The sequence below is a fragment of the Macaca mulatta genome, chromosome 11 (genome assembly GCF_049350105.2).
Source record: "Macaca mulatta isolate MMU2019108-1 chromosome 11, T2T-MMU8v2.0, whole genome shotgun sequence".
Classification (NCBI taxonomy): Eukaryota; Metazoa; Chordata; class Mammalia; order Primates; family Cercopithecidae; genus Macaca; species Macaca mulatta.
In genome coordinates this window covers 110,707,902-110,723,821 of record NC_133416.1, presented here as the reverse complement: position 1 = coordinate 110,723,821, position 15,920 = coordinate 110,707,902, and the positions used below count along the sequence as shown (strand labels likewise).

Below are 15,920 nucleotides of genomic sequence, written 5' to 3'. Positions count from 1 at the left end.
CTACCATTCTTTCCTTTCCCATTATACCACAGACTGGGGGTTCCTAAATTGGTTGCATATCAGAATCCCCAAGGGTAGCTTAATAAAAGGAAAGATTGGCAGGTCCCACCACCAGAAAGTCTGACTTGGAGGTCTGGGGTATATCTGGGATATGTAATCAAGGGATGTGATGGAGAGTCATTGAAGTGAGGCTGGCAGCAGGCAGGGCTGCTATTTTACATGGTTGGGTAGAAAAGGCTTCTCTGAGGATTTGCAGTTGGTTTGTGCTGAGACCAGAATGTTAACAAGGTGTAGGTGCTATGAAAACCTGGGAAAAAGTGTTCCTGCAAAGGGAGTGGCAAGAGCAAAGGCAGGCACATGGGAGGTGTGTTTGTAAAGGAAATAGGGAAACAGTGTAACTGACGGATGGGGACAGTGTCCAAACGACACCATTCCTTAAGGGCCAGCTGAAGGAGCTTGCATTTCATGACAATTGTGCTGTGCCATGATCTGATTTATTTTTTAAAAAGATCACTCTGACTGCTCCATGGAGCATGCCGTGAGTTGGAGGTACTTGGGAGTCTTGTTGAAAGCTGATGGTGGAGATGACATCTGAACTGAAATGGAAGGATGAGTGGGAGTTGGACCAGTGAAGGGGGTGGAGGGTGGAGTGTTTCAGGAAGAAGATGGGCAAGTGCAAAGCCCTGAGGTGCAAAGATTGTTCTAGAAACTGACAGAAGCTAAGGGAGGAGCCACAGAGGAACATAGAGTCCAGATGATGTGGCTTCCAGGATATAATGATAAAAAAGGTGAGTACAAAACATTAGCCAGGGTGGGCTGAAGGATCCTGACATCTTTTGAATGCCTACCTTGATCTAGGCATAGGTACTTTCTTTGTTATTGCTTTCAATGTAGTGCAGCTTGCTTTGATTTTTCCAAGATAATTTAGTAATTTGGATTTTGGTTTCCTGACTTTTAAATGTTGGCAAGCTAGTTTAAAAAAATGTCTTTTTAAAAATCCAATGTGAGTTAAAGAAAAAATGTCTGTGGGCTGAATTTTGCTTGTGACTTCCAGTATGTGGTCTTTGAGCAGCATGAAAACCAACCCAAATGGTGCTTTTGTGCAAATTAGGAAAGGGTCTCCTTTGCTCTACACAGCTTTCTAACGGAAAATTGTCATATTAAATTATATATGTCAATGACGGCTGTGATGAAAATGGCAACACTAGAGTTGCGCAATGTGCACAGTCTGCACAACTTAACAGCTTTATCTTTGAGCAAGAACAGGTGGGAAGAAGCGACGGGAAGCTATGACATGGGAAAGGGCAGTACTGTGCTGGCGTTAACTGGCACTGGATCATCAGAGCTGATTGTGTACATCTTTTCCCAACTCTGCGCTCACTAACATCATGAGAGCTTGAAATCCACCATAGTGGGAGTATTTACCATTTAGCACCCTTCAGTAGTGGAGGCTGTTCATCATCTCTCATCCCTATGTCTAGGAATAGAGGAAAGAAAGGGAACGGGACACTTTTGTCTCCTTTTGCCTCTTCCAACCATTGCTACTCTGATTTTCAATTATCCTCCCTTTTTTTTTTTGACACTCCCAGTATGTTGCCCAAACCTCCTTTGCCTGACCACTGAGTAGATTTACTGCTGATTTACCCAAATGAGAGCTTCGGTATCTCCCTCCCATGCCTTTCATCCACTCCAAGGCCCATCGACCCACAGGGATGATCCATGAAGCACTGCAGTCTCACAATCTTGTGACTTTATCAACTTCAGGGACATGTCACCTCTGCTCCACTTCAGACATGCACAACAACAGCCACATCTTGGATGACAAAGCCAACTTTGGAATAGCTGCATCTTTGAAATGTGATTATGATGACACCTCTTCTGCAGGATTGAGGTAAGGATTCAAAGACATTATGTCTGGAAAGCGCCTAGCAAATGCCTGGCTTATAATAGATGTCCAAGGAAGGTTTCTTTTCTTGCCTTTTCTTGTCTTTTAAAGACAGGAACACAATATTGAAACCTGATATTTCTTCTTCCTTTACTTTGCAGTATCACTTGAAGTTGACATAAACAGTTGATATTTAGTAAACTTTCTGCTAAGCGACATCCTTAGGAATCTGTGCTCTTTGCAGTAATCGGGAGCTACTGGCATCCAATATTATTGGCGGCAATTGTGCTAACATGCACAACACAATACCTACCCTTTTAATTACAGAACATTCTTGCAGTAAAGTGACACTGATTCTCATCTGATTAATATTTATAGTTTTTACTTTTGGCTAAATGCCAGGTATCTTCATCATGTGGATTTCTCTGGCTTCCCAGTTCTCTTGCTGCCTCTCTTATTAGCTTATTTGTGTGAGCATATCTTCGTTTTACCTAATCCAGGAGTGTCATGAATTCCTTAAGTCACAAACCTTCTACCCAGGAGGAGCTTTTACTGGGCAATTGTAACGAATTGTAAGTGGGTAATGAATAATTTTATGTAACTTTTAAGAAAAAGCTGGAATGCTTACATTTGAGGGAGTGTAGGGAAAGGGTCATGATGGTTTTGATCATTGCTCAAAAATTGGTATGCCAGGTTAGTAAATGAAAGGAGTATTAGATATCTTTCAAACATGCTTCACTTTTTGCTATCTTTCTATAGCTTCCATTGGCTTTTCTCAGGATCCCAAAATCCATACTCTGACATATGAACCATCATTTAAGCAGTTTGCTGCAAAGGAATTTGTGTTTTTTCATAAACTTTTGCAAGTGTGAGAATGTGTTAGCCATAGTAACAGTTAAAAGGCTGAAGTTTATAATAAATTTCATTTAAAAAGATATCCAAACTTAGATGTACCAGAGGTAAAATTATTTTTTTCTGCAGCAGGATGACCATGTATATGAAGGATTCTATTTTTGAAATCTCTTTATATTTCCATTTCACTATGAATGTTACTGATCTAATTTAAGTTCTCATTATTTTGTGCTTGGACAATTTCAATGACATTCTAACTGCTCTTCCTGACTTCTCTTTTCCTTCCAAACTCACATTCTTACGTCTGATAATGTTCAAAGATGACTCATTGCCAGTTATATTGATGTTCAAACAGTATTTCAAGGGACAATATAGAGTCCCCAGCCATGCCTGGATGGTGAGATTGTGGGCAGGGGGCCTATCCCTGCTTCTATTAGGACAGCTCTATATGGATCAGTTTTATCCTATTGGGTTTCTTACGAGATTCTGCTTAAAACAAGTGTGCTGCTGTTGAAAAACTATTGGTCCTCAGGACAAAATCCACATTCTTGGCATGGTAGTCAAATCCCTTCTCAACATACCTCCAAGACAGTGTGCCATCTTCCTTTTCTCTTCTCTATTGTTTTGTTTTGCTCACAGTTCATGGCTCACTCATCACTCCTTAAATACAGATGCCCCTAAACCTTTGTTCATACTGTGATATCTTTCCTCAAAAAAATTTTGCCCAGATTTGGTGTGGTATAATTGACAAATAAAAACTTTATACATTTGAGGTGTACAATGTAATGATTTGATATACGTCTACATTGTGAAATGATGACAATCAAGCTAATGAGGACATCCATCACCTCATATAATTACCATTTTTGGTGTGTGGCGGTGAGAACTGTCTTAGCATATTTCAAGTATGTAATACAGCACTATTAATTTTAGTCAGCATGATGTATATTAGATCACCAGAACTTACTTATCTTATAACTGAAAGTTTATCCCCTTTGACTAACATCTCCCCATTTCCCTCACTCCCCATCCTCCTCACTCCCCATCCTGTAGTAACTACCATTCTACCCTCTGCTTGTGTGAGTTAAGACTTTTTTTTAAAATTATTTTTTATTTTAAGTTCTGGGGTACATGTGCAGGATGTGCAGGTTTGTTACATAGGTAAATGTGTGCCACGGTGGTTTGCTGCATCTATCAACCCATCACCTAGGTATTAAGCTGAGCATGCATTAGCTATTTTTCCTAATGCTGTCCCTCCCCCCACCCATCCCCCCAACAGGCCCCAGTGTGTGTTGTTTCCCTCCCTGTGTCCATGTGTTCTCATTGTTCAGCTTCCATTTATAAGTGAGAACATGCAGTGTTTTCTGTTCTAGTGTTAGTTTGCTGAGGATAATGGCTTCCAGCTCCATCCATGTACCTGCAAAGGCCATGATCTTGTTCCTTTTTATGGCTGCATAGTATTCCATGGTGTATATGTACCACATTTTCTTTATCCAGTCTGTCATTGATGGGCATTTGGGTTGAGTTAGACTTTTTAATATTCTATATATAAGTGAGATCATGCAGTGTGTGTCCTTCTGTGGCTGGTTTATTTAACCTAATGCCCTCTAGACTCATCCACGTTGTCACAAGTGGGGAAATTTTCTTTTTATGTCTAATATCCCATAGTATATATGTACCACATTTTCATATACTGTGATACTTTGCCTGGAATATCTTCAGGTACATACAATATCCATCTTATATATGTACCACATTTTCATATTCTGTGATATCTTTGCCTGGAATATCTTCCTCCTTTTGCCTATTTGGAAAATGCATTATTCATTTGTTCATTCATGCATTCATCCAACAACTATTTATTGAGCATCTGCTATGTGCCATACCCTGTTTAGGTGTCAGGGACTGCTATTATATAGCCGAATTTATGACATCTTCTCTATTACATTGCCCAGGCAAAACTACCTGATGTCTCCTCTGTACTTCATGATACTTTGTCATATTGATAATATTTTCTAGTTGATTGCATTGTTCTGATTCTCATGTATGCTCTTCTGTTTTTAAGGTTGACATCCATATCTTATTTGTAAATATATTTCCCTCTCATATTAGCTGATTAGATGTTCAATAAATGAATAGTTCTCCCTCCCTCCCTCCCTCCCTCCCTCCCTCCCTACCTCCCTCCCTTTCTTTCTTTCTTTCTTTCCTTCTTTCTTTCTTTTCTTTTTCCTTCCTTCCTTCCTTCCCTCCCTCCCTCCTTTCCTTCCTTCCTTTCCTTCCTTTCTTTCCGTCCTTCCTTTCCGTCCTTTCCGTCCTTTCCTTCCTTTCCTTCCTTCCCTTCCTTACCTCCTTTCTTCCTTCCTTTCTTTCTCTCTCTCTCTTTCTCTCTTTCTCTCTCTTTCTTTCTCTTTCTTTCTTTTCTCCTTCCTTCCTTCCTTCCTTCCTTCCTTCCTTCCTTCCTTCCTTCCTTCCTTCCTTCCTTCCTTCCTTCCTTCCTTCCTTCCTTTCTTTCTTTCTTTCTTTCTTTCTTTCTTTCTTTCTTTCTTTCTTTCTTTCTTTCTTTCTTTCTTTCTTTGTGTCGCTCTGTCACCTAGGCTGGAGTGAAGTGGCACCATCTCGGTTCACTGCAAACTCCACCTCCCGGGTTCAAGCAATTCTCGTGCCTCAGCCTCCTGAGTAGCTGGGACTACAGGTGTGTGCCACCATGCCCGGCTACTTTTTTGTATGTTTTTTAGTAGAGACAGGTTTCACCATGTTAGCCAGGATGGTCTCGATCTCCAGACCTAGTGATCCGTCTGCCTCAGCCTCCCAAAGTGTTCGGATTACAGGCGTGAGCCACTGCACCCAGCCTTTTCTTTCTTTTAAAATCTGTTTGCACCACAAAAGAATGAGCTCTACAGGGATGGGGATCTTTGTCTATTTTGCCTGATACATGGTAGGTACCCAAGGATTGTTTGCTGAAATTGATGAAGAGTTCTCATTTCTGTAGTGAAGCCAGCAGCTGTAGGAATGGTAACAGAATAGACAAAGGGCATTTTCAGGTGTTTTTGGTGTGCAAAGCTGTACCTCTGTGATGTTGTTGGGATTAAGAGAGCACTGGGCATCTCTGGCCACTAGCAGTACAGTCTTGGGCCAGTCTTACCATTTTGGGGCTCGCTACCTTATCTATACATAAGAGGGTTGAACTCAGCTCATCCCTTCTGTAAGTTGGAATGATGCCATGATTCTATGTATTTAGGAGTACCTTGTAGATCGATGGGCACGTCTTCTCAGAACTCTCAACTTTAAGTTATGGAAGTCATTAATTAAAGTAAAAGGATGGGTAGAATTTTATCTTTGGAGTAAGTTTATACGTATAAACCTTTTCCCCTTCATCTATTATGTCAAAGCTATGGATATTTTGATAGTTAACTTTTCTCTCTTACATACAAATGATAAAAAGAAAATGATACATTAGTGGAACTGTCATTTTCTGTGTGGTCACAGCAAATTAAAAATACCGCATTTTAATCATAAAATTAGCCTGATTCATGGTGTTTCTACCTAGAAATTATAAAAGGATGAGAGAAGTTTTACTCAATGATCACGAGATTTTAGGTGGAAAAGATGAACATAGGGTCAACAGCACAAACTTTTTTTTTTTTTTTTTAAAGAAAGAAATGCAGAAAATGGGTTTGAATTGCTAAGTTAAGTCAGAGAAAGGCTGTTGGCTTCCCAAGAGTTGCTAGACCTTTGAATGAGATCTAACAGGACTCAGAGTCTTTAAAAACAAGCAGGGTTTTTTTTTTTTCTTTCTTTCCTGGCTAGAAATATAATATTTTAGATGTGGGTGTGTGTGTGTGGGGGTGTCCATCCTGGGACTCAGGTGTGAATGTCCACTTTCTGCTGGTCCTGTGATTCTGCAGAAGAGTGTCCAGTAATTAGGTAACCCAGAAAAAATATTTATATATTACGAATTGTGATGAAGACTTAACTCTTTGGTTCTGTGCAGTCTATGGATAGCTTATGGGCAGGAATTAGGGGGTGTTAACCAGCCCTTTGTTGAAGTGTGTGGACTCCTCAGGCAGATGAGAACGACCTTTGTTGGTGCAGCTAAATGTCCTTGACCCGCCGGAGGTAGGGATAGAGATTGGGAAGAGCAGAGAGTAAAATTTGTCAAAAGTTTCTAAACCAAATAGCATGACTTTGGATTAATAGTGTCCCCTAATGGCCACTGTAGTCTACAGCCTTGCTCTGCCCCCTGCTGTTGGCTGCATTACTCCTGGATGCGCTTCTCCTCTATTCAAAATCGTTTACAATTCCAGGAAGATGAGTAGGTGGAAGGGGGAATTACAGGATTTCTGGGACTACTACCTCCAGAACTACCCCCTCCGTGGAAAATCAACCCGTTTGATAAACATCGGGACCCCCCTGCCGGCCCCCAGAACAAGTGCCACTCATATTCTGATGTCGAAGGCTTCTCCAGTGCTTGGCGTCGTGCACAGGCCACAGTGTCAGATGAGAGGTGTGAAAGTTTTCTGTGACTTTGGTGACAGGCCGGGAGAGGGTCTCACGGCAAGAAGGCCCCATTGTGGTTGCCTGGCGACCGCGGGGCGCTTGGAACCGCGCTGTGCCGCGTCCCCAGGACCCAGCCAAGTGCGCCAGCTCCCGTGGAGGAGGCTGCGGGCAGCGCGGCCGGACAGGGACCCTGCAGCTCCAGGTAGACGCGGGGAGCGCGGGACTCGACCCCTAGCAGGGTGAGGCAGGGCCGGACCGTTTGCTCTCTGCCGCTCCCCGGGACTCCAGCCGCGCCGGCGAAAACAGGCAGCACGGGAGCAAAGGCCAAGGAGTGGCGGCTAGCAGCGGAACCCGTCGCAGTGGTCGCTGGTCCTCTGAGCGGGTCGACCAGGGGCAGGGGCCTGGGGGGGCCGAGGAGCGCTCCGCCCCCGCCCCAACCCCCACCCCAACCCCCACCCCCACCCTGCCGCCTCGGCCCGGACCCAGACGCACACGCTCCTTAATCCCCCGCCCCCCGTTGCCCCGGCGACGGCCCAGACGAGCAGGTGATGCATTGACAGCGAGCAGATGGTCCCCCGCGGAGGCGAGCGCGGCCCACAATGCGCCCCGCGCGGCGATGCCACCGCCGCCCTCCCCGCCCGGCGGCCTCGCCGCTGCCCGCATGCTAATACGGGAAGGGGGGGCGGGGGAGGGGCTGGGCAAGGGGAGGGGCCGGGCGGAGCGGTGGGGGGCGGTGGAGGGCACACCCCGCCTTGCTCTTTGCAGCCCTACTCACCTCATTTCACTGAATGCCCTCCCCAGATCTCGGCACCAGGAAAGTTCCTCTCTACACGGAGAGACAATCTCCCTGTCCTGCTTCTCCCCCCACCTTCCCCACCCGCTCCAGCTCTCTTCTAATTCCCCCCAAGTGGTTAATTTCCATTGAGATAAACGCTTAACCCCTCCTTCCGTGCTCCTTACCCCTATTCTGCAGCCCCTGCCCACATCTGCTCCCTGCTGGCATTTAATATTGAATCTTGGAAGACCAGAGGAATGGATTTACCACCGCTGCCCCCACCCTGTCCCTACTTCTAGAGCTGGCCTTGACACTTGCTAAATGTGTGTAGACATATTATCTATCTCACATCCCCCCCACCCCGCACTTCAGGATCTTTTAGGCAGCTTCTTTTGGTCTTCCTTTCTGGAATTTCAAAAATAAATCACTCTTCCCCCTATGACAACTGTGCTGCCCCCTCCCGGGAAACCCTCCCATTCACATAACCTCCTCCTCCCATTCATTCGACACCCCCTCCCTTCTTTACCCTATTCACCGCTGTGTGGCAAATTGAGGCGATCTTATACTAAGGGCATGAAAACTGCTAGGCACTATTCACAATTTTAATAGTAACTTCATAGCTGTCACATAAATTCATTGCCGGGCCTACTCTATAATGGCCAAGAAGGAACTTTAAGAGAAGAAGAGGAAAAAAAAAAATCTGAAGACACTGCCGTGGTGTCTGTCTTTGATTTGCAGGTGTTTTTTGAAACCATTACTACAGTAACTGCAGATAGTGTTTTTTTTTTTTTTTTTTTTTTTTATCTGCCACATAGTGTGCTTAAAAAAAAGCCCCACCCATCCTCCTCCTTTTTATTTTACAGTAGATAAAAAAAATGCCAATAAAGGCTTAAAAAAAGGAATGGAGAGACAAAGAGAAAAAGAGACTGGTGAATAAAGTTGGGACAATACAGGGTCAGAGAGCTGTCGAAACTAATGTCATAGTGTGGCTGTTGTACAGACGTACAGAAAACTTCTTGTTTCTTGATTTTTATGGAGATTTCGTCTAAGGCATGGAGCACTCTCTGAACAGGTTTAGAACAAGTGGCAAAGAAAGAACTCTTCACAATAAACTCCCTTCTGATGGGCTTTATGCCCACAAACACCTGTGATTTACAAAGAGGCATTGCAGAGGACAAAGGGAGGCGAGAGGGCCAGGCTATTGTGGATAAATGATGCCTCATGTACCCATGGCCCTAAGAGAGGGTTGTTTTATTTTAAAACTTGTCTTAGATCCTTGCTATGCAAACTTACAATGAGAAAAGAAGCATTAGACTCTTCTAGGGGCTCATAATGACTTTTTCAAATGCTTCTAACTCATTTCGAGCCTTCATTTTGGTAAGTTCTTACACTAGTGAATATTGTACTTACTGGAATTCAAAGAAAGATGACTTATCTTGAAGGTGAAGTTAGAAATCATTCTCTAAGAGTTAGAAATAAGTAGTAAGAATGTTTGCTTTAGGGTTGTATAACATTTACATGTATTTAAAAATTTTATGAACTTATTTTTCATAAATGCTAATACTTTCATGCCTATTTCCTCTTAATTTCTTGTCTTTTTTTCATTTTTCTTATCTTTAAGGTTTTGATTTTGGACTCTCCTTTTGGCTTTTGCTTTTTTTGTGTTCTTTGAAGTTTTTCCCCCCAATAATTTAGAGAGGAGGAGGGCAAAAATATGAAGACATAAGGGGGTAAAATAAAGAGCTACAAGTTGGGGGAGATTCCCTTTCGTTTAGGGTGGCCAAGCCCTTTCTGAGGAAATCACATTTCAGGTGGGACCTAAAGCAAGTGAGAAAGCACGGGAACACCAAGGAAGCAGAGGCATGTGCAAAGACCCTGAGGCAGAAAAGAACTTCACTGAGTCACTGAAGCAAGGCTGGTGTGACTGGAACATTGCCAGTGTGGGGAGAATACTGCAAGATGAGGTTTGAGAGATTAGCCAGAATCAGATCGCTGAAAGCTGTATCAGATGTGGGAAAAGACTGGATTTCATTCTAAGAGAAATAGGAGGCTACTGAAGGATTTTGAGGGACCTATGTGACTGAATTTATATTTTATGATCATTACCTCTGCTGTGTAGAATATGGATTGAATGATGGAAATAATAGAAAGTGCAACAAGTGGTTAGGAAGCTGTTAGATGGCTGTTGTAGTAATTCAGACAAGAAACAGCAGTATCCTGGATCAAGGTGGTGTTAATGGAGATGAAGATGGATTTAGTATCTGCTTTAGAGAAAGAACTGATGAGAGTTGATGGATGAGATTGCTTGCATGGGGTGATGAGGGAAAGGGAAGAACTGACGGTAGCACACTTGGCAGATCATGGTGTACATTGCAGAGATGGGGAAGAGAATAAAGATGGAGGTGTGGATCAATAATTCGACGTGTTAATTTTGAGCTATTTTTGAGGTGGCCAAAAGGAGATGGTAGGCCTGGAGACAGACACTTGACTTGCCCTATGCCCTCATCCTTTCCTAAGCTTCTTGGGATCTATGATGTGGCATGGGATGAAGGGATGAGCTGGGCTTGTAAGATTTTCCACTTCCTGAGTCTGAACTGGAAATACTGAGATAATCTGGCAGTTTGCATCAGGGAAGGGATTGAAAAGTCATGAGCTGGAGAAAGAACCATTAAAGATTATGATCAAATGAATGCCATGAATAAGTAGAAGTCTATGAAACACAGTTGAGGGAGAGGAAATTTTTGTTAAAGGCTAAAGAAGCTAGCAGAAAGGAGCAAGTTTATGGAAAGAAGATATGCCACGTGACTAGAGGAACATTAGGACGAAGACCTGTAAAGTCAGGCAGTTGAGGTCTTTACAGTTGCTTTTGACCCAGACTGAATCTCCTATTTCAGACTGTGAAACAACATGCAAATTGCTGGGTAATGAATTTATGTGTTTATGTGAACCACAAACACATAAAATTAAGAATGGTGGCCGAGTATGGTAGCTCACCCCTGTAATCCCAGCACTCTGGGAGGCTGAGGCAGGTGGATCACTTGAGCTCAGGAGTTCAAGACCAGCCTGGCTAATGGGGTAAAACCCCGTCTCCACTGAAAAATACAAAAATTAGCTGGGCGTAGTTGCGCATGACTGTAATCCCAGCTACTCAGGAGGCTGAAGCGTGAGAATCACGTGAACCTGGGAGGCGGAGGTTGCAGTGAGCTGAGATTGTGCCACTGTCCTCCAGCCTGAGCGACAAAGTGAGACTCTGTCTTAAAAAAAAAAAAAAAAAAAAAAAATTGAAAACAAGGAGTTTCTAACAAGTTGAGCATTATGTTTGGGAAATCAGGAACTCCTTTTTCCCTTCAGAGTCCTGGCTCATAGAGTAAGGCCTATTTTGAATCAGCTTATCAGATTTAGTGAGGTCCAATAAAATGACTCTCTGAGTAAAGGGCTCCATAATAAAGATTAAAGTGAGAAATGAGGCTTGAGTTTTAAGCCAGGGTGAATTTTTCCATTCTCTCCAGTCAAATTAACTGAAGATAACTCACAAATTACATTGGAGGATCTGGGGGTAGAAATAACAGTGACTGACATTTGCCAAGGTTTACAAAGTCTGATTGCCATGTAGAAACCAGGAGCTCAAGGCCTGCCATGTCTGAGCACAGGGAAGCAAAAGAGGAAGCCAGATAACAATATAGCATAAAGGTGGCACCTTATTACTTAACTCCTGCTAAATTTGGGCCATTAGATATAAGGCTTTCTTTAATCTCTCCAATTGTCTCTTGAGGCAAGGAGTGTTTGTTTCCATATTTTTTCTGGAGAGTGCAACAGAAGTGATTATACCTACAATTCCAAGAAAATGGGATGGATGCACCAGAGTTTCCTCTTGTTATAGCACATATAGAGATTCAAATATAAAAACTGCTATGTAGAATTCAGTGGTAAACTATAAAATAGCTTAACAAATATTATTATATTGATGGGGGAAAAATAATTAAAATTAACTCAAGGAGAGGTGGATGACCTGACTGGAACAATAGTAATGACAAAGATGAAAAATGCTTTCAAATAGTTAACTCCCAAAAAAGTTCTAAGCCCAGATAGTTTTACAAGTCAGTTCTTTCAATGTTTTAAGGAAAAAGAAGTTCCACATTATAGAAATTTAATACATAAACACTGGTGAAATTTTTCTAATTTATGTGATTGCCAAACTGGACTAAGAGTACAATAAAACAAAATCAACAATTTTATGCATGCATGTAGATGCTAATGTTTGAAAAACCCCATGCACACATTTAATTCATCAGTGTAAGATATACTGCTACCCAGTAGGTATTATTTCAGAATGGTTTAATTTTAGGAATTCTAGGAATATATAACAATAATATGGTAAACAATAAAAATCATATGGGAATCCTATTAAATACCAAATATATGATAAAACTGCTTCTTACAATATTTTGTAAATTAGAAACAGATATTTATTTAACATAATAAACTATTTTAATATGAAAGCAATTATCATACTTAATGAAAAACACTAGAAGACTTTAAAATTAAAATTACAAATAAGACAAGGAAACCTATCATGCCATTATTGTTTTTGATTGTTCTAAAAATTCTAGAAAATTAAATAAGATGTAAAACAGAAATGAGTGGTATAGTCGTTGAAAAGAAAAGAAGAAAAAGATCACTAATTGCAAATAACATTGCTCACTGATATGTGAAAATAAAATCAATGGATAATCATATTGAATAAACTGATTCAATACCAAATAAATACAAAATTCAATAATTTAAAAAATTAATAAAGGTGAGTTAGCAATAAAATGGGGGATTTTGTATTTTTAAGAGAATTTCATACAAGTTATCCTATATGGCTCTCTAAATTGACTAAAAACTGGATAAAATATTTTTAAAACATTGTAAGGTGCATTTATGAGCTGGTGTAAAGGTAGAAATCCTGAGAAATAACAGAATGCCAGAACTTAAAGATTTCTTCTAAATGTCAGAGACTAAGATTTAAATTTTAATGGCAATACAGAAGATAGGCTGCTAGAAATAAAATGGGGAGCTTAATTGAAACATAAAGCTGGGATCCTAGTGTAAGAATGAACAATACATAAATCTGACATAGTTTGGGTTCCCGTTCCAAGATGGCTGAATAGGAACAGCTTGAGTCTGCAGCTCCCAGTGTGATTGAGGCAGAAGACAGGTGATTTCTGCATTTCCAACTGAGGTACCTGGTTCATCTCATTAGGACTGATTGGACAGTGGGTGCAGCCCATGGAGGGCGAGCTGAAGCGGAGGGGGCATCGCCTCACCTGGGAAGTGCAAGGGGTCGGGGGATTTCCCTTTCCTAGCCAAGGGAAGCTGTGACAAACTATACCTGGAAAAACGGGACACTGCCGCTCAAATACTGCACTTTTCCCACAGTCTTAGCAACTGGCAGACCAGGAGATTTTCTCCTGTGCCTGGCTCAGTGGGTCCCACGCCCATGGAGCTCTGCTCACTGCTAGCACGGCAGTCTGAGGTCGACCTGTGAGGCTGCAGTGTGGCTGGGGGAGGGGCATCTGCCATTGCTGAGGCTTGAGTAGGTAACAAAGCAGCTGGGAAGCTCAAACTGGGTGGAGTCCACCATAGCTCAGCAAGGCCTACTGCCTCTACAGACCCCGCTTCCGTGGGCAGGGCATAGCTAAACAAAAGACAGCAGAAACTTCTGCAGATTTAAACATCCCTGTCTGGCAGCTCTGAGGAGAGCAGTGGTACTCCCAGCATGGTGTTTGAACTCTGAGAATGGACAGACTGCCTCTTCAAATGGGTCCCTGACCCCCATGTAGCCTAACTGGGAGACAGCTCCTAGTAGGGGCTGACAGTTGCCTCATATAGGTGGGTGCCCTTCTGGGACAAAGCTTCCAGAGAAAGGATCAGGCAGCAATATTTGCTGTTCTGCAGCCTCTGCTGGTGATACCCAGGCAAACAGTGTCTGGAGCGGACCTCCAGTAAACTCCAACAGACCTGCACCTAAGGGACCTGACTGTTAGAGGGAAAACTAACAAACAGAAAGGAATAGCATCAATATCAACAAAAAGGATATCTACAACAAAAACTCATCTGTAGGTCACCAACATCAAAGACCAAAGGTAGATAAAAACCACAAAGATGGGGAGAAACCAGAGCAGAAAAGCTGAGAATTCTAAAAATCAGAGCACCTCTTCTCCTCCAAAGCATCGCAGTTCCTTGCCAGCAGCGGAACAAAGCTGGACGGAGAATGACTTTGATGAGTTGACAGAAGTAGGCTTCAGAAGGTCTTTAATAACAAACTTCTCTGAGCTAAAGGAGTATGTTCAAACCCATTGTGAGGAAGCTAAAAACCTTGAAAAAAGGTTAGATGAATGGCTAACTAGAAGAAACAGTGCAGAGAAGACCTTAAATGAACTGATGGAGCTGAACACCATGGCACTAGAACTTCATGACACATGCACAAGCTTCAATAGCTGATTCGATCACATGGAAGAAAGGGTATCAGAGATTGAAGATCAATTTAATGAAATAAGGTGAGAAGACAAGTTTAGAGTAAAAAGAAACAAACAAAGCCTCCAAGAAATATGAGGACTATGTGAAAAGACCAAGTCTACATTTGATTGGTGTACCTCGAAGTGATGGGGATAATGGAACCAAGTTGGAAAACACTCTTCAGGATATTATGCTGAAGAACTTCCCTAACCTAGCAAGGCAGGCCAACATTCAAATTCAGGAAATACAGAGAACATCACAAAGATACTCCTTGAGAAGAGCAACCCCAAGACACATAATTGTCAGATTCACCAAGGTTAAAATGCAGGAAAAAATGTTAAGGGCAGTCAGAGAGAAAGGTAGGTTACCCACAAAGGGAAGCCCATCAGACTAACAGTGGATATCTCAGCAGAAACCCTACAAGCCAGAAGAGAGGAGTAGGGGCCAATATTCAACGTTCTTAAAGAATTTTCAACACAGAATTTCATATCCAGCCAAACTAAGCTTCATAAGTGAAGGAGAAATAAAATCCTTTATAGACAAGCAAATGCTGAGAGGTTTTGTCACCACCAGGCCTGCCTTAGAAGAGCTCCTGAAGGAAGCACTAAACATGGAAAGGAACAGCCAGTACCAGCCACTGCAAAAGGATGCCAAATTGTAAAGACCATCGATGCTATGAAGAAACTGCATCAATTAATTGGCAAAATAACCAGCTAACATCATAATCAGGATCAAATTCACACATAACAATATTAACCTTAAATGTAAATGGGCTAAATGCCCTAATTAAAAGATACAGACTGGCAAATTGGATAAAGAGTCAAGACCCATCAGTGTGCTGTATTCAGGAGACACATCTCATGTGCAGAGACACACATAGGCTCAAAATAAAGGGATGGAGGAAGATCTATCAAGCAAATGGAAAGCAAAAAAAGCAGGGGTTGCAATCCTAGTCTTGGATAAAACAGACTTTAAACCAGCAAAGATCAAAAGAGACAAAGAAGGCTATTAAATAATGGTAAAGGGATCAATTTAACAAGAAGAGCTAAATATCCTAAATATATATGCACCCAATGCAGGAGCACCCAGATTCATAAAGCAAGTCCTTAGAGACCTACAAAGGACTTAGACTCCCACTCAATAATAATGGGAGACTTTAACACCCCACTGTCAATATTGGACAGATCAATGAGACAGAAGTTAAACAAGGATATCCAGGACTTAAATTCAGTTCTGCACCAAACGGACGTAATAGACATATACAGAACTCTCCACCGCAAATCAACAGAATATAGATTTTTCTCAGCACCACATCACACTTATTCTAAAATTGACCACATAATTGGAAGTAAAGCACTCCTCAGCAAATGTAAAAAAGCAGAAATTATAAGAAATTGTCTCTGAGACCAC

General features: G+C 42.0%; 2 long non-coding RNA genes across 2 annotated transcripts in view; both read right to left on the bottom strand.

Annotated features, from left to right (window-relative positions):
* Positions 1-8,650, bottom strand: part of LOC144333000 (uncharacterized) — a 52,265-nt gene extending 43,615 nt beyond the window's left edge. The window contains exon 1 of the long non-coding RNA XR_013401289.1: positions 8,010-8,650. This is a non-coding gene — a long non-coding RNA (uncharacterized LOC144333000). The remainder of the gene's footprint in view (positions 1-8,009) is intronic.
* On the bottom strand, positions 5,642-7,296 carry LOC144333001 (uncharacterized). Its single transcript, XR_013401290.1, has 3 exons — positions 7,091-7,296; positions 6,099-6,157; positions 5,642-5,738 (listed from the first exon to the last, which is right to left on the bottom strand). It is a non-coding gene; the product is annotated as an uncharacterized LOC144333001 (long non-coding RNA).
* Positions 8,651-15,920: the final 7,270 nt, after the last annotated feature.